The sequence below is a fragment of the Pleurodeles waltl genome, chromosome 10 (genome assembly GCF_031143425.1).
Source record: "Pleurodeles waltl isolate 20211129_DDA chromosome 10, aPleWal1.hap1.20221129, whole genome shotgun sequence".
In the NCBI taxonomy this organism is placed as follows: Eukaryota; Metazoa; Chordata; class Amphibia; order Caudata; family Salamandridae; genus Pleurodeles; species Pleurodeles waltl.
This window is the reverse complement of record NC_090449.1, coordinates 104,386,873-104,406,745: the sequence shown is the minus strand read 5'-3', so window position 1 is coordinate 104,406,745 and position 19,873 is coordinate 104,386,873. Positions and strand designations below refer to the sequence as shown.

Here is a 19,873-nt window from a genome sequence, read left to right as displayed (position 1 = left end):
AGAAGAGAACAAAGGAGTAAGGATAGAGGATAAGCAACACCTTCTGTAAAATTCAATACTTCTTCAGAAGTGTCCACTGTTATATTGACTATAACATCTTAGGTGTAATAGCCAGGGACTAAAGGAATTTCCTTCCTTCTTTCTTTCGCCTTCCTTCCTTCATGGTGAATTAAAACCAATTTTTGAATTCCCCTGAGGATCTATCACTTCGCTTCAGTGGATGCAACACTACATCAGTCTCTAATTGGTTATGGGCAGTGCAGTATGCTATTTTCAGATTTCTTGAAAATCAAGCTATATAAGTCTTTAATAGGATTCCTGTCAGATTCCTGGGCCCAGTTCAGTGTTTTTCTATAGCAGAATACCCGCTATGTATGGATTCATCTTTTGCATGAAGAGTTTTGTTTTTTACAAATACAAACCTCAAATTCTTTCTGTCTATGACACTATTAACAAATCATGATGAGCGCAAAAGCACTGTCAATTCTAAAAACGAACTCCCCATATCAAATATCAATTCGGCAACATATCAAACAACATTTCATAATATTCAAATACTTGCAATCATCTGTATTGTTCAGAAATTTGGTGACTCTAAGCCACCCTTTTCTTTGAATATTTCTTCCTAATATAAAAACATTCCATGGCTTTGTCTAACTCCCACCCTTATTGCCATACTTGATTCATAACCAATATCTATGTTTATGCTCTATATGTATTTTAATTTATATGTTAATTTTGTGTGTCCAGGTTCAGAGTGTAAATAAGAAATGTTAGTTGCACGTACATGTGTTCTGCGGGGGATTTTCATGCAGAAAGTCTCCCCATTGGGAAGGTTAGTGAAATCATCTAATATTAAAATATGTATTTCTGGAAAGTGCATCTAAAGTACTACTAATCTGATCATAATTAAGTTATTTCATGGTGTCTCCAGGGCCAATATTGACAGTTTGAGGGGCTCACTGAAAGTAATCTAGTGGCTGGGCCATCTATTTTAGGCATGCCGAGTTTTTTTTTAATCTAGTTCCCACGTACTCATCGGATCCCCTAATATCGAAGGCCCTTCTAAAAAAGTTGTTGAAAGATCATACAACACAAATCTCCAGAGAAAAGGATATTGCCATAATCTGGGAAATCAGGGAGGCAGAGGGTTTAGCTGAGTCGTACAGTGTCGCTAACCTCTAGCCGTATATGAAAGCAGCCCTGGGAGATCGAACTTTTCAAAGCATTTTACATATGCGACTCCTAACATTAGCGGCTTGGGAACTTAGAGACAGTTGGAAATCAATGTTGCAGCACTCCCAGGAATGTATTCTATGCAATTATCACACGGAATCCATTTGTCACTTAATATGCTGCTGCCTGGGTTTAGCCTCAGAGAGACATCGACTTTTAAAATCTCATTTTCTGAAATATGGCCTAAGGACATGTAAAGAAGCTGTTAAATACATATTTGCTGCAGAGACTCCCATGGAGGTGGCCTGTTTTTGGAAATTCTTCATTATTTTGAGGAAAAGCTTACTGCTAGCACATGCCCATCAACTTACAGAAATGAAAAAGGGGGAGGCCTCACCCAAAATAACGTTGTTAACTAAGTGGTTGACACCCCCCCCTAAAAGCTGACTATGAGTAGTTTCAAAGAGGGCAATTGCGCATCGCATCTGCACTTACTTATGCGATCTGACTTAGACCCTGAACATCAGTACATTGGAACATGGGGTATGAGCCGAATGGTGGTGTTTTTTGAACTCAGGGTACCTGTTTCTCCGTTTTAAAGTCTTTTAGCAAACTTTTATACACACTGTTACAGATTTATTTTATTTTCCATTTTTGGTATTCTTACTACACTCCTTTTGGGTAATAATTATATTTGTATGCTTATAACAATCATGGAATTTATGCTGTGCTGGCCTGTATACTCCATACATATAGCGGCGTCTATTACATAATCCCCTCTAATAAGCTCTTGTAAGTGCACCCTGATTTTACATTCTTAATAGGAGCAGGGACTCTTTTTTAGGTAATGAGTTACTAATATGTATTGCAAGACGGGGCATGTTATATTTTAAAGATGATCTTCATGCCATTTAGAATTTTATAACAACAACCAAGTCTTGTGATTTAAGTAAACTCTAGTCTAAAAGAACTTTAGGTAATGGCATGACGATAGATGGCGCAAAGGATACAGCGTTTTATTATGAAGTGCAATTTTAATTTGTTTGTAGTTTTAATGCATTTTCGTCTATTGTGCTTTTGCAAAGGTTTTAAATAATCATGCAAATAAAGATTATTCACTCATACTAATATGATCACCGCTGTAGATTTCCATTATAGAATGCAACAAAGAGCACCTCCTTCTTACAAGGGCTGTAATATTAATGACATTAAAAGATCACAATAATACAGGGAAAAAATTGGCCATTCTCTCTTGGAAGTGTGTCTTCAAACAAAGAAGTACACACCTCCTGGCATTAACTCTAGGACCTACTAGGGCTGCTAAAAGAAGATGATTTGGTGGGTATTAAAAAAAAAACTCCCAGCTTTTCGTATGGATGTCAGATGTCTACAAGTCAGTGCCCCGGACAAATGTTTATCTTCAAATTTCTGCAGCAAGACTTGATATTAGACAACGATAAAAAATACCTGTCTTCTAGGCCATGTCTCTGGAATATTTTGGGGTTTAAGCAATGCACATCATACCTCTTGTGGCTCAATACAGAACATTGAGCAATCTTGATCTTTTCTCCTTTGAAATAGTAGGCCTAATCAATACTAAATATACAAACAGCTTGCTTCTCTGCCTGCACAAGGACCAGGATCTGTAAAATCACTTCAAAGTTCTCACATTGTTGGATTTTATCCACAACAGTGCAATTTGCCACTTTTACAGGTGGAGTAACTGGGGCCATCCTTGATATTTGGCACCAGCCTGAACAAGAGATTGTATTTTTTTACAACTGATTCTCTATGGGGATACACTTCTTGCACTAGCAGGTATATATTCAATATTATGTTTTCTTTTCTTAAAACACATTGATGCCCAATGATAATGGCTTTTTATACAAATTCACACTTATACTTGGTGCACCATTATTAAGGGTAGTATTCCAACAGCAGATTATTTTCTTGTGGTTTCACTTGGCTCAGTTCAAAAGTATTTGGCATTTATGCACCACAATAATAAAGAGCTTTCTCAGTTACCAAAAAACTATTTGATAATTTGGCTTAATACATGAAGGGAGATATTTTGCTTGCCATAGACTTCCAATGTTCAGGTTAAATGGAATCAAAGTGTACATGTTTCATTTATAGTGCACATACTAATATATGCCAAGTTGCATACTCCTATAGCTAGAAAGCATCACAAGTGACTAACATATTTAAATATGATGGACTCTGTCTCACGAAATGCAGACTGACAGTTCTTAAAAACAATCATTTTTATCGATGGTAATAGCAAGTTATTCTTGATTTAATGGTATAATCAGAGCAATAACAAAATATTCTCAGGTGTACCATACTGTAACATCATATCTGTAGTGGAACGTTCCCTTTCACTGCTGTCTTTTCATATATTAGCATGCAGTGCAAGGGGCACTTCTGGAAAAAGAGAAGAATCAGCTTAGAACAGCGCCAATTGCCCCTTATTTCCGCGTAGTAATGCTCAATACATGACCCTGTTTTGAATGGTAAATATGTCTTTACTGTTAGTTCATATTTTCTCCTACATGGTATTAATCATTTTGGCATCCAAGGCTCTCTCACACTTATCTTTTGGAAACTTTAGTACAGTTAGTTCTCTGATGCCCAGACACAGTTTGCACAGCATTAAATTGCAAAATAATTGTTGCCATGAATAATATATTTTCACGTACGAAGAATCTCTTGGTGCTGTAAATCTTTCTTTGGCTACTAAAACAGAGACATTGCCAGCTGTGACTATTACCCACTTTTCTATTAAAAAACTGATTTTGAGAGCCTTCATACGTTTTAACAGACCTGATTCCCCTTGGATTTCCTCTGGTAGTTGATCCCAGGTCTTTGCACCAAGAACTCAAAAAGGGTTTCCGCCCCATCTCTTGAATTTTAATTAAGGGAAAGTAGTTCTTAGGTACTAGATCTTAGGCATCAGATTGGTGCATTTAAAAAAATCTAGGACCTATTCTATAAGAAAGCTTGCAAATCACTCCAGCTTTCTTGAAATTGATTGTTTTCGTCACTGTCATCCAATGAAATTGACAAATATATCGCAAGACTTTTAGATCACCTGAGATTGAAAAGAGTTCTAGGCATGGCATTCTATTTTTTGCAATTAAGTAGACTTATAAAACAATATAGGATTGGATGAATGCACTGGCTACTGTGACTGTGAAAAAAGAAGAGTATGATAGGCCAAAGAATGCCTATGTGATAGAAGCAATTTGTGATCATCATTAGGAGTTCATGTTCAGTGTTTATATCTGCATCCACCACTACACCTAGATTACCCGTACTGGGCAACTTGTGTTGGACACATTCCCCTACTGGCCACAGAGAAATTTCCAGTAGATTTACTTTGTTGTGTCCCTCTCTGCAGGGGTGTCCCAAAATGTTTTGCCTTCACCCCTCCTATTTTTACTGAATTTGTTTTAGTTGGCCTTGGGACTCTGTGCACATTATCACTGCTAACCAATGCTAAAGTGCTTGTACTCTCACAATTAAACATTGTAGAATTGGTTTATACCCAATTGGCACATTTAATTTACTTGTAAATCCCTAGGAAAGTGGTATTACCTGTGCCCAGGGCCTGAAAATTAAATGCTACTAGTGGGCCTGCAGCACCCATTGTACCACCCACTAAAGCAGTCCTCATACATGTCCCAGGCTGGCAATTGCAGATTGTGTGTGCAGTTTCAAACTGACATTTCAACCGGGCAAAATAAACCTTTTGCCAGGACTAAACCTTCCTTTTTAACACATTTATGTCCCCCTTAGGGTAGGCCCTGGACAGCCCATGGGGCAGGGTATTGTGTATTTAAAAAGTTGGACATGTACTTTTATGTTTTACATGTCCTAGTAGTGAAAAGCTCCTAAATACATTTTGTATTACTGCAAGGCCTACTCTTCCCTATGATTAAATTGGGGTATCTTATTACATTTAATAAGTGATAACTTTCAATTGGGAGCAGGTTGAGAGGTTGAATTTGTCATCTAAAGAATTATAATTAAAAGACCTCCTTAATGATAAAGTCGGATTGGTACTCACAATTCTGAAAATAGCACTTTTAGAAAGTTGGCATGTTTCTTGTCCTAACCATTTGGTGCCTGCAGCCTGGCCCCGGATCACGTGACTATGTGTATCTGGCTGTTGGTTTTTGTGTATTGTTCCCAGACTGTGAGACAAAAAGAGTTAGGTGTTGGCAGGATGGGCCACTCAGAGTTAACAAGGGGGAGGAGCTGTCAGTTAACACACTTGCACATGACAAAGGTTCTGTCTGAAAGGGAGATGACCTCAGCTTCAAAGTGGGTATTAGGTATAAATATTGGACCTCAAATCCCAACTCTTCAGTACACTCCTGGACCTGTGGATACCACAGAAGAAGGACTGCTGTGCTGATTTAATGCCAGAACAATTGCCACTCAGCTGCCCTGTTAATCTGCTGCTCTGCTGCCTGCTGCCCTGCTTGCTGAAAAGGAAGACTGAACTTGCACCATTATTCACAGATTGAAGTGACCCCATGAGGCAGTCATCTGCCCTCCTGTTGTGAGCTAAAGGGCCAGAACAAGCTCCAGACACTCTCTACAACTGCCCAGCTGACCTGCTTCCTTGACCTACAACTGGACCTTCCTGAGCCCTGCTGGCCTGTGGTGGAGTGTGTTCCTGACCCCATAAATAGTGCATTTCAAGTCCTGGACCCTTTGTGTGGCCTCAGTTGAGCTCCCCTGATGTTTTTGGGCTCCTTGCAAATGTGTGCATTCATGTCAGGATCTTGAGGCCCTAACTAGTCGCCAAAGGGGAGTTCTGGAGAACCCGAATTTTAGCGCTAGAGCGACCATCAACGTCTCCAGGCAATGCAATATCTGCACTTCGTGCTACAGCATCAACAACAGCTCATTAGGACATCAACATGAAGCTTCAGCCAGGACCATCCAAGACACCCAACAGACTCCTTGCTCTACAGCGGTGATGCCTGGCCTGCTCTCCACACTCCTTCAATGGCCATCCGCAACACTCTACCTGCTCCTCAAGGACCCTTCCACTGCGAACGGACCTCTTTGCACTGGAATGTGAAGGTACCTCTTTCAGTGGAACCTACCTGGTCCCTGTATCCAGCTCACACTCCATTAAGGTCAGCCTACAGTTGTGATTTTCACCCGTTCTAGCACAATCAGATAGCTGTGAGTTGCGCTTTGTGCTTTTTGATGCTATTTGTCACTTAAATCTTTAAAATTTCACATCTCCAGCTGTACTGATTGGATGTTTGTCATTTTGGTCTTAATTTATTTATTAAACTTTACTCTATATTTCCAGATTGGTGTGGGATTTGTCATGTGTCATGTTTCACGTTATTACTGTTGGAAGAACTGTATAAATACTTTACACTTTGCCTGTAAGTAAACCTGACTGCTTTTGTGCCAAGCTATCAGACAGTTAAGCACAGATTAATTTAGGGCTGCTTGTGACTTCACCCTATCAGAGAAGTGTCGTTGCTGTTTGAGAAAGGTTTCCCTCCCCGCCTCATCCAGTATTCCAATTTCTTACATGCTTGGTTACAAGTAAATACAATCTCTGACCTAGCAGGGTTTAACTTTAAAATGTCTTTGTCCATCCAAGTATGAGTTGCTTCGAGCACTGACTTAGGGTCTAATATACACAGTTAGATGTTGTTGCAGGCTGAAGATGAACTAGGGGTCGTTTGCATAGATGTGTGTAATGACTTTAAACTGAAACGGTAGTCTGGTCAGCAGGCTCAAATACAGGTTAAAGACAAGAGGAGAAAGTGATGACCTTTGAGGAATTTATCTGCTGATGAAAAGGTAACCATCAGTAAAGTTTACAGTCGACCTATTAAAAATGATTCAGTACACCATAGCGGTATGCCACCTATGGCATATGAAAGAGGATGAATGAGTGTGTGGTGGTCGATGGTGTCGAAGGCAGCGGACAGATTTAATAAAATTACTGCCCCTGCTCCGCCACTATCGACAACCGCATGCAGAACAACAATCAGAGAAGTACCTGTAGGTTCAATACCTAGTCCAGGTCTACACCCCCTTGGGCATCATCCAGTAGACTGTTTCTGCAAAAGTTTGCATTTGTGATGTTGCAACCTTCTCAAGTAATTTATTGATATACGTCAGCAGAGAGCTAGGTCTATTGTTCGCTACATCTTCTGCATTCAACAAGGGGACAAATTACACCAGATTTGAATTCTAGTGGCACCTCCCAAGAGTTCAAAGATTTATTGATGAACTGCAGTTTTTAATGGGCTACTGAATGTTTATGTTTTTTTGAAGCCATGGTAGGTATACATTTTGAGGAAGGTCTAGTGAGTACTTAAACTATGTGTGATCAAGGGTACTGTAAATTAAATCTGGCATATGACACGCCACCTGTGTTGGTCAAACAACCTACTGAGCAAGGCCTTTAAACTCATGAAGTTCAAAATTATGTCCGCGTATTGTCTACCATTTCATCCCATATTAAAATTCCCTAATATAATACGTTTTTCATATGCTTCCTACACATTCTAGTTCAAAACATTAAAACCTTGGGACTGTGGCCAGTAAAGTAAGATGTATCCTAGGGTTGTTATTTGTTTTCTACTTCTAGTTTTCTAGATCAAGGTTTTCAATCAGTCAAAGTGCTGAGAAGGTTTGTTCATGACCCTGGGAGATTCGTGGTGGGGGAGTACTTTCCTTTTTTGTCAGAATGCACCAATTAAAAACTATTTGGCACTATAGCATGTATCAAGGAACTACGGTCACCTGTCAGCCATGTCTGTACTAAAAACAACTATAGGTCTTCATTAAAAAAAAGTGCATTAATTAACTCATGGTTCTTAACTGTAGACCCCATCTGCAAAAAAGCAGCAGTCAGTCTTTTCTTGCCCTTTAATATGAGGTTAGCAAGTCTCGTCCAGTAAGTTACATCTCACCCACTGAAGGGTGACAGGACAATAAAATGCTTCCCTGCTCGCTTATAACGGACTCATGTAATTAGAGAAGAAGGAAAAGAAAGACAAGAATGACTCACCAAAATGATTTCGGTGAGTGATTGTCTTTCTTTTCCTCCTCCTCTGAATTCCATGAGTCAGTTAAAAGCAAAAAGTGAAAGGCAGGCTAACGAAAGGCATTTTTCCAGCACGTCAGCAGCACACCCCTTGTGCATCCCCAGTAGCCTCCTCATCCTGTTCAGCCTCCATTTAGATGGCCTCCAGGCAAGCGGTCATCCAATATGGAACGAGGAGCTAACAAGAGGCCTATAGTTCCACCCCAAACCATCTGTAATGAAACAGAGGGCTAAGAAACCATATTGTGAACACATAGAAAGCAGGAAAGAATAGCAGGCACATTCTTTCAAGGATACAAAGAAAAGAAATGTAACTTAAACACAACCTGAGTAAAAAAGGGGATGTAAAGTGTGGTGCAAGAGTCCCTCATGCACAATACAAGTGAAACTAAAAACTGAACTAATTAAACATCAACACTCGTTAAAAAAGTTTGCTGGGGAAGACAAAGATTGCCGCACACTAGTGAAGCTCCGCTGTGGAGTCCCGCTGGTAAAGGTTAACATTCCCAGCTGCAGGTGCCTTAACAACACAGTGGAGCTTGGTGGGATTATTGATATCAGTGGAGCTTATGCAGTTTAGCGAGCTCAACTGTGAGCTTGCGCTATCGGCGGTGCAGTCAAAATAATGGCAGCGCCCCGCGACAGACAGCGTTCTAAAGAGGTTGCGACCAGTAGCCCTGGGGGAGTGATGTCTTCATCTGGATCACCAGGGTGTAGAAAGGAGGAAGCACAGGCAGCTGCGCACACTTGAAGAGACCAGGCTTAGCAACCGGGGATGGCCAGGAGACCGCAGAAGAGTTTACACAGTACCCAAGCCCACAGCCATCAAGTAGGGAACTACAGCTAGACATGCTCAGTCAAGGAAACCCTGAAACTCAAATTTGTGCACCTAAAAGAGCTGGTAAATGGGGCATTCTTATTGCAATACATATCCATCGAGAATGAGACACCCTACCCTACCTCCGCCGAGGACTCAGATACCATGAACCTAATGCCCGGGCGCAGGTTACTTAGTGCTACCAAGATCAGTGGAGATACAACTATGCCGTTAGCTCCCCAGAACATAACTGGGGGGGTTGGCTACCAATGGATTGTGCTCTTTGACTCTCCTGGCCACTTGAGGGGTATCTCCGCTGTTTCCCACCTAGGTGAATTTAAAACTGAAGGAATAATCGTTTGGTGATAAGTAGGGAGGACTCACTGACCTTATCATCAAGCCCTCCAGGAACACAGGGATCTCCTACATGGATGGTTGGAAGCCCTACTACTAATGCACACCCAAGCCCAGCGAGACACAAAGCTATAACAAGGATGGTGTTTTGGTGAATGTGGTCCCCAGGCGAACTGACTTATAACACAAGGGAAACCGGGACAGTGTGAGACTTTATTACCTCTCCCAATCAGCTCATGCTGCACAAAAGGTAGTCTAAGAGACAAGTTACAGGATTCTTCGAAATCAAACCCTCCTCTAAGGAGAAAATCATCAGTAATTAGACTGAGGCTACAAGAGGTGGGGTGACAATAGACATTGCTCTAATGAAAGCAGACCTGCTGGCTAGCCCAGAGACCTTTAAGACTAACTCTAGGGAGAACCTCAAAGCTGATTTATTTAGGGAGCTCTCCCTCCTCCGATCCGACGTGGATGAAAAGATTGCAATACTTCAATCCAATATCAACTCACCTGGCTCTAGAGTTATGGAGGTGGAACAACAACTAGCAAATTTTCAATCCCAATGTTTGACCTTGATGGACAAATGTGCAAACTTGAAAATAAATCACCAAGAGACAACCTGCATATTCGGAGCCGTTGTAAGGGGGGAAAGGCACGGACCTTGAGAATTACATCAACCTTTTGCTCACCTCCATTATTGGATTTGAATCTGCAAAAATTAGACTAGACCGGATGATCACATGATGCTGATGCATTAAATACTGGGGGAGGGTGGAGACCTTGACTCTTGTTCAATGTCCCTCAGTGCACCATGAGGTTATCGCATCCTTTATTGTTTTTGGTTTTGTTATCTTATTGTTCAGGGTTGCTCGTGAGGAAGATAAAATATACAGAAATTGCTCTACCTGCTGTCACCACATATTGTATTGACAAACAATGTCATGAACTATATAGCTCTAGAGATAAACTGGTGTGCAAGTGGCTGAATATGTCAGACAGAGAAAAAAATATTTTACGCTCACATTTCCATGGTTAAAATGGTATAATTGAATGTAAAGGGACTAGGTGCCTTTTATTAGTCAAATCAGATTAAACATACTGGAGTAGCCCTCTCCTTACACAGAAAGCACCCATTTAGCAAAATTGCGACCAGAAAGACAGAGAGGGTAGCTATATCCTGGTTAAGGAAGTGGTAGAGGCAACACTCCTCAAACTGGCAGTGGATTACTCACCAAACACAGTCAGGATGATTTTCTTCACAAATTTCTAGACACAATGCAGGCTTTGCTGAGGGTGAAATGATTCTAATGGGGGACTTTATTGCAACATGGAACCCTTCGTTAGAACTGGTGAAGTGACCTTACTCTCGGAAGGCTTTAGAGAATTTAGAGAATTGGGCTAACATGATATTCGGAGGAAGCAACACATAAATGATAAAGACTACATATTTTTCTCACAAGTTCATGGAACTTTCTCTAGTATAGATTACATATTCATCTTCATCTCTGTCTTTCAATTTTGTTTTAGATCTGATATAGGTATAATTGCTTAGATACCCTCAGATCATGTCCTGACACTACCTTAACCTGGAGCAGCAGATGGACTTTACATCCATAACTGTTGAGAGACCCAGTTCTCTGGAACAATATTAAAACCTATATCACTGATTACTTTCAAAATAATGATATTCCCAAAACCTCAGTTAATCTCCTTTGAGAGATATTTAAGGTGGTCTTAAGGGGAAATTACATAAGCAAAGTGGCCTATCTTAAATAACTTGCTCAACAGTATGGAAAGACCTCGAATTAAAATTGAAAAGAAAAGTAGAGTATAGAACATCCCCCACATGTAAAAGCCTTAGAGTTTTCACTTCATTACAAGGTAGGATATGTTCACTGGACAACAACAAGGTGAACTGGCAATAATAAAACTAAAACAGGCATACTTAGCTCAGAGAAATAAAGTTGTTCCTCCGGTAGTCTGAAAGCTAAGAGTTGAACAGGAAAAGGCCTTTATAAAAAAGACATTATCTGAGACGACAGTACTAAAGTTTTCAACAAGAAAGAAAAACTAGCAGACTTCCTTGCCTTTTATACTTGATTATACACTGTGGATTGACTGCCACATGCCATTCAAGTGAATTACTTGCAGGTCTGTCAGCTTCCAAAAATCACTCCTCATTAATACAAAACACTTGAGGAGCCCACAATTAAGGAAGATATACACCAAATGATTAAATTCCTTAAAATTCCAAAGCCCCTGGGCCAGATGGTTTCACAGCCAATTATTATAAACACTTTAGGGCCCAATTGACTCCCATCCTCCTAACACTCCATCACATTGACTAACAAGGTAGCTCGAACAATGATTGAGGCAGCAATTAACCTCATATACAAACAGGAGAAGGACCCATTTAGATATTCATTTTACAGGCCTAAAGCCCTCTTAACTCTCGACATTAAGATCTACACTAAAATACTTGCCAATTCACTTTAAAACAGTCATTTCCTACTTGGTTTATTGTGACCAGTCAGGAGTTCTTATACACTGACAAACACACAATAACATTAGAAGGTTGATTCACATGGCTGAAAGGATGAAGAAGACAACTACTCCAGCAGGGCTAAAAAAAAGCCTTCAACCAGGTAGATTGGGGCTTCCTTGAGCGGGTGTTGGAAAAAGTAGGCTTTGGCCCATCTTTTCCATCTATATATTGGCAGGTTATCAAGCTCCAACATTACATATATTGCTTAATGGCAATACATCTTATTTCCTATATTTGAGTAGAGGCACTCGTCAGGGATGTCACCATTCCCTCTTCCCTTTGCACTCACAATGGAACCATTTGTTTCACATATCAGGGAGGAGAGGGAGGTCATGGGCTTAAAGTTTGGTAGGAAGGAGCATACAATCCTGCTTTTTGCTGACAATGTATTTACAGAACCAGAGACTTCTATCCCTAAGCTACACGCCCACTTAGATATTTATGCAAATGTGTTCTGCTTTAAGATAAATACTATAAAATCTGAAATACTAAACTTGACTCTTCCGGAGGAGACAATAACGAGAACTATGGAATCACTAGATTGTAGTGAGTGGACATGCAAGTTACGTATCTGGGAGTTAAAATCTCCGCAAATATATCGGTCCTATATCCATTCAACTTCACTCCCTTGGTTAAAAAGATAAATAATGATCTGCGATGATGGACCTCCCTTCCAATCTCTTGGATGGGCTGCATCAATGCCCTAAAAATGAAAGTACTGCTGAGTCTTCTCTGTTTGTTCCAAGCTTCACCAATAATGATACCCAGACTCTTTTGTACCACGTTAAGAAGTGTCTTCCTAAAACACGTTTAGAGAGGGGAAAGGCATGGGTGGCATATTAAATTCTCTATATGTCCTTAGATGAGTGGCGGCTTGGCCATACTAGATGTCTAGACATATTATCTAGCCTCCCACTTATGAATACTAGCCAAATTAAGTGCACAGGAGTCTGTAAAGCCAAGGCTGAATAGGGACACAGCCATAGCAGGCCTTTCTTTATGGGACTTAATCTGCAAATCCCAAAACAACAGACACCCCCCAAACATATATGCAATTACACCTACCAGCATGACCCTTCCTACCTGGGATGAATTTAATACTAAGTTTCACCTTACCACACATCCACATTTTGGTAATGGTGACCGCCTTCAAGTGAACAAGTTATACTTTCCATGCAGGGTTCAATAATTTGCTTGCAAGAAAGAATGTATGCTACATGAAAAAGAGAGGCTACATTCTTTCTTCTTCAGACAGCAAAGCAGTCCTTCAAGCAACAGGGCAGTCCTCTGGCAGCAGGGCAGTCCTTCCTCTGAATCTTCCACAGATTCAGTAGTGTTCTGATGAGTGGCACTTGGGGTCCAATATATATTACTGCTACCAGGCTTTTTGTGGTTTGACTCCCTGCCCTACCCCCCATACCTGGTTCCCTAAAGTTCTTCTACTGGTCAAGGCTCCAAAATGTCTGGAGTGACAAGAGACAGGGCAGGACTGGTGTTAGTTTCCTTTCTGTATGCTGTTTGCAAAGCCCCTTGAAGTGTATGTGGGGCAGGGTACAGCTCCTCCCCAGCCATTCTGTCAGAATGAGGCAGCCTTTCCACATTAAACTCTCTTTGTCTCCCTATTTGAAAGTACAAACCTCAACAGTCGAGCCTTTCAAAGGCATATGCCAACTTTGCAAAAGTGGTATTTTCAGATTTTTGACTTAAAACATGCTTTAACCATTAAAGAGGATTTAAAATTCCAATTCTTTTAAGTGTAAACAGCACATCTTTATATACTCTAAGTCCAAAGTTAGCACTTAGTAAATGATAGAAGGTAACCTAGTGTTAGTCAATGGGAGAGATACGCCTTAACAAAAATGAAAAACGATTTTAGGAACTATTCTCTCTCAGGACATGGAACATTTAATCATACATGACCTACATTTTAAATGCAGTGCACCGTGCCCTGTGAGCCTTTGGGTCTTATAAGTATAAAAAAGGAAGGTTTCAGGACAGAGAAAATACTTTTTTTGCCAGGTCAAAACGGCAGTTTAAAACTGGACTACAGGCTGCAGTGGCAGGCCTGAGAAACATTTTAAAGTGCTAGTTTAGTGGGTGGCACAAGGAGTGATACTGCTCACTAGTATCATTTGATTTACAGATCCTAAGTACAGGTAGTACCATTTAATAATGACTTACAAGTAGAAAATATGAAAGTTAGGTGCAGTCCAATTTTACCATGTTCAAAGGAGAGAGCACATGCACTTTAGCTCTGGTTAGCAGGGGTAAAGCGCACAGAGTCCTAATGCTAATAAAAACGGATGCAGCAAAAACCACGGAGTGAAGGCAAAAGATTTGGGTGTCTGTAAATTAAATGCTACTAGTGGGTCTGCAGCACTGATTGTGCCACCACTTAGGTAGCCCTTTTAAACATGCTCCAGACCTGCCACTATAGAGCCTGTGTGTGCAGTTTTAAACTACCATGTCAATCTGGCAAAGTCAACATTCTGCCAGGCCCAAACCGTCCGTTTTAATATATATATATTAGTCACCCCTAATGTAGGTCTTAGACAGCCCCAAAGGGAGGGTGGAGTGTATCGAAAAGTTGGATGTGTACTTTTAGATTTTACATGTCCTAGTAGTTAAAAACTCTTACATTTGTGTTTCACTACTGCAAGGCCTGTCTGTCCCATAGGATAAAATTGGAGTTACCATATTACACCTTATAAGCGTAATTTCCAAATGGGACGAAATAACCCCATACGTTTTCTATCCCTGGAATCACAATTAAAAATCCTAGCTTATGGTGCTCTGATTTTTAATTCCAGTTCTGGCAATGCCACTTTTAGAAAGTTGGCATTTTCTTACTTTAGCCATTTGGTCCCTATTGCCTGTCTCTGATTACATGTCTGGAGTGGGGTGGCAGCTGTGCTTTGCGATTTCTTCCTAGACAGCCATACATAGGCCATGATGGGTCATCCTGGGTAGGATGGGAGGAAGGAGCTGAGCATAGCTTCACTCACACCTGAATTGGCTGTGTCCTGTCCACACACAAAGGGCTCCATAACTGCCTATAGTGAGTCTGGAGCCACGGCAGGAAGGCAGGGAGTCTGTACACTTCAAAGGCATGTCTTTGCAGTCACCCCCACTTCAAAGGCCCAACTAGTATAGTACTGGACATCTAACAACACCACTTCAGTACACTTCTGGGCCTGTGGACACTCTGACAGGAGGAAGGACTGCTGTTTGATGAACTACTGCTTTGCTGTGCAGACCTGTGCCTGCCGCCTTCTTCCCTAAAAATGAGAAGGGGCGTGGCTTCGGGCGTCAAGATGGCGGTCGCACTCTGAGAGTGCTCTGGACCCCTCCTTCATCCGCCCATAGCTAACGCGGTTTTGCCGAGCGGGGGATGCCGCTTCGACTCTCCCCGTGATCCCTGGATCCCGAGGAGCCGGTGGAGGTGAGCGGTGGCGAAAGGCAGGCTCCGATCTGCCGCCGCGGCCCGACCGGCTCCGAGGGGGAAAGAAAAATAAAATGGCGGCTGGGACGGGGTCTCCGTGGCTGATTCGGCTCCGACGCTGTTGCCCTTCCTGACGCCGCGGCGCCGGGCTGGGGGCGCCTCGCGGGCCCTGGAGGGCGCTGGGTCGTGCTCCGCGTGTGGAGCCCCGTGGACGGAAGAGACGGCCCTGTCCCAGCCCGAGAAAAAGGCCCTACGTTAGCGGGGCCGCCCCTGGGAGCCCACGCGAAGGCACCGGGGTGAGGGACCCGCGGGGCCCCGCCGGACCGGAAGTACGCCGGGAGTCCGGGAGAGCATTGGGACCACGCTCCACACGCGGAGCCCCGCGGACTGAGAGGACGACGTCGGCTCGGGGGAGAGGCCCTGCACCGAGAGGGTGGCCCCGGGGTGCCCACACAGAGACGATCGACGAGGAGGCTCCGCCGGACGGGGGACGCACCGGGAACCCTGGAGAGCGCTGGGGCTGCGCCCCGGGCGCGAAGTCCCACGGATTGGAGGAGGCAACGCCGCCCCGGCCCAAGAAGAGGGGCCCTGCGCCAACGGGACTACCTCCAGGCGCCCAACTGACCTGTCGGTGGAGAGGACCCACGGAGCCCCGCTGAAGGGAGGCGAGACGTTGTTGGCACGAGGAGGAACAGCGTGACAGTGGTAAGGAGGATGCCCACCCGCGGCTCCCATTCGCTCCCCCCACCCCGGTGCCTTGATTGACTTGGGGTGGGGGCCAGGAGCGTGTGGCATGCCTGAGTCGTGCGGGGGATCAGAGGTGACCCCATCAATTCTTCAAGCAGCTATCGACAAGCGGGCCGGCGGGCCAATCTCACCCTCCCCGACGGGGCCGCTGACCTGAATGGCCCGACCACCAACGCGACTAAAAACAGGCCGTGAACCGACCCTGGGACACTGCGACATCCAGGGAGACTGGATCCGAGCCACCCTTGTGGATTCCCAATCATAACAAGTGAACCAAGGCCCAAGATTTAAATCAAAACACGGCAAGATTTAACCTGTCCGATTCCCCCCCCCTGCGCCACGATGGGGAGAGACAAGGCGAACAAACAACCTCCACCCTCTCAACAAAAGATCGGCCAGTTCACGACGCCGACAGGACAGCGGGGAGAGGGGGACATGGCTAGTGGGGGCCCGGCGCCGGACGGAGTGAGCGCCATCCTCCAGGCCATCCAAACTTCGCAATCCGCTGTAGAGACCAAAATCGGGGAAGTACGGGAGGACGTGGGCCTTGTTAGGCAGGACCTCAGAAACGCAGTGAACCGGATCACTGAGGTCGAGGCCAGAGTCTCCCAGACTGAAAGCGACCTATCCGACCTTAAAGCCAAGGTAACCCAGCTGATGACTCGATCCGGAGAGTTGCACCGCCGCGCTGAGGACGCGGAGAACCGGTCAAGACGCAACAACCTGCGCTTCATTGGTTTTCCAGAGGGCATAGAGGACGGCGGAGCCTCCGAATTCCTAGAGAATTGGATCAAAACCTGGATGCCGGAGCAGTCCCTCTCGCCCTGGTTTGTGGTTGAGCGAGCCCACAGGGCACTTGCCCCTCGTCCCCCTCCGGGCGGCCCAAAACGCCCGATGATTGCTCGCTTCCTCAACTTTAAAGACAGAGATAGCATCCTCAAGGAGGCTAGGCGTCTGGAAGATCTCCACTGGGAAAACCACAGGATCCTAATCTTCCCGGACTACACCCGTGAGGTCCAGACTCGCCGTCGTTCATATGAGCAGGTTAAACAAAAACTTAGAGCAATGCAGCTCTCTTACATGCTCCTCTTCCCCGCAAGACTCAAAGTCCTCTTAGCCGGGAAAGCTAATTTTTTTTAAACACCTGAAGAGGCATGGGACTGGCTGACAGAGGAGGGCGTCGGAGCCCGGAGGGGCCCCCCGGGTCCTACTGAAAAGATCTTTCGGATGGGACCCCCCCTCCCGGAGGGGCCCCGGAGGAGCCGGAGACGTACCAGGTCCCGGAGGAGGGGGAAAAAAGGAAAAGACCCAGTCACTCTGGTGGACAATGAGACGGCCCGGAACTTAGACTCACAGACCGAGGGAAGTGCGGACCCTCCCGAGCCTCGGGCCTCGGCCCAGGCGATGGACGACGGACGCTTGAGCCAGTCCCCGGCACTTGATTAATACTGACAATGAAACATACTTGACCCCTGCTGGGGGACCCCCAGGGGGGGACCCGGGTTGTTCAACCTTTAAGATGCGGGCCCCTTGGGGGCCGTCGTTGGTCACGCTGTGCCCCTCTGACGCACAGCACCTTACCTCGGCACACGGCCGCTAATTGCAGTTGATCCGGTTAAATGGAGGGGTCCACCACTCCACCCCAACGATAGTCATTCTGGCTATCTGGTTCTGGTTGGGTATGTGGGCGACAGATGCTTCCGGGGTGGGAGTATGGGGAGGGGGGCAGTTAGGGGGGGGGGTTTGAAACCAGTTTTAAGCGTAACGAGTCGCTTAACCTCGTTTGTTATTTTAATATCTCACTGTTAAGTTCAAAACAGCCGTCCCTAGATCCACAACCAGACACTCAATTTGGTACAATACTTATGCAACACACGATTGGCATACACTGACTCAGGTCCTCTCCTGGAACGTAAATGGCCTGCTAGACAAGATCAAACGGTCAGCAGTATTTAGCACTCTTCGCAGATATTCTCCCTCAGTGGTTTTTTTGCAAGAAACTCACCTCCTCGGGACTAGGTGCCCCATGCTTATGCGAGGAGGTTATGATAGAATATACCATGCGGGCTTCTCTAGAGGCTCCAGGGGTGTGGCCATCCTACTCCACCGCTCCCTACCCATGGTGATTACAGGCACACAATCCGATCCACAGGGCAGATTCGTAGTAGCCACAGGGACGCTCCACAGGTCGCCAATAAACCTTGTTTGTGTGTACGCCCCTCCGGCGGGACTGGACCCCTTCCTACTCTCGCTCCGACGCGTGACGGCGGAGCTCCCCCAGGGGGCCACCCTGTTGGGAGGAGACTTCAATGCCGTTCTCGACCCCAACCTGGATGTGTCTGGCGGAGCCACTGCCAGTAGATCCAATAGGGCTTCGGCCCTCAACAGCTGGACCGAGAGCCTAGGCCTATGTGACGTATGGAGAACCTGGCACCCCAGGGAGCGGCAATACACGCACACATCAGCTGCCCACCAAACGCAATCCAGAATAGATTTTATATTCATGCCCGCCACGGACCTCCCGAGCGTTACGGGGGCAGAGATACTCCCTCGTGGAGTCTCAGATCATGCTCCAGTACGTGTTCGTTTGGGCGGAACAGACCCCTCCAGGCGCCCGGTGTGGCGACTGAATGCCTGGTATTTGCAGGACGAAGACTATGCCCACGAGGTCACGACTCACCTTACCCAATACTTCGACCTGAATACGGGATCAGTCCAGTCTCCAGGAACACTATGGGCAGCATGTAAGGCCACCCTTAGAGGGCAAGCTAAATACCTCCTCCGTTCCCGCGAAAGGGATCGGAATTCTCAGGTCTCCAAGCTGGAGGCCAAGGCCTTAAGGCTGGAGTGCCAACAAGCGACCTCGCCGTCTGCCCCTACCACGAGACAACTGACCTTAGTCAGAGGCGAAATCAAACACATAATGCTAGAATCGGCTAAACATATCTGGAGAGCTTCCACTGCCCGAATATATGGCTGGGGAGACAAAAATGGGAAGCTCTTGCATTGGTTGGCCACCCGTCCTCTGGCCAACAGAGTTATCCCAGAGATTTTAGATGCCTCGGGCACCCTCACCAAAACACCTATTGATATTGCGCAGTTTTGCCTCGTATTATGCCAGCCTATATGCGAGGCACCCCCGCCCGATCATTGAGAGAGATGCTCCCCTTCTAAACGACATTACCCTTCCTAAGGTCCCCTCGGAGACAAGAGACAGGCTGGACGAAACTATTAGCCTCGAAGAAATCACCAACGCGATCTCCAGCCTGGCATCGGGTAAGACCCCTGGTCCTGACGGGTTCCCAGCAGAGTTATACAGGAAATGCAGTGACATTCTGGGTCCACACCTTCTTAACATGTACGAGGAGGCTGAGAGACTGGGCCGCTTCCCCGTTGGGATCGATCAAGCCACGGTTGTAGTGATCCCCAAAACCCAACCCCCATCACGACATTGTTCGGCGTACCGGCCAATCTCACTCTTAAACACTGAGGTCAAGGTGCTCTCTTCGATCCTTGCCTCTAGATTGAAAACAGTAATGCCCACTCTGGTGCATCCTGACCAATGTGGCTTTATGCCCACCCGCAGCACCAGACACTGCATCAGGCGGCTACATCTGGCCCTGGCCCACCACAAGACCCTGTCGCACAAACCCTTGGCACTACTCCTACTCGATTTCGAGAAAGCCTTTGATACAG

At 45.0% G+C, this 19,873-nt stretch overlaps 1 protein-coding gene across 1 annotated transcript in view; it reads left to right on the top strand.

Moving 5' to 3' along the window:
* BAIAP3 (BAI1 associated protein 3) overlaps nt 1-19,873 on the top strand; it is a 976,697-nt gene that overhangs the window by 622,929 nt on the left and 333,895 nt on the right. The window lies entirely within an intron of this gene.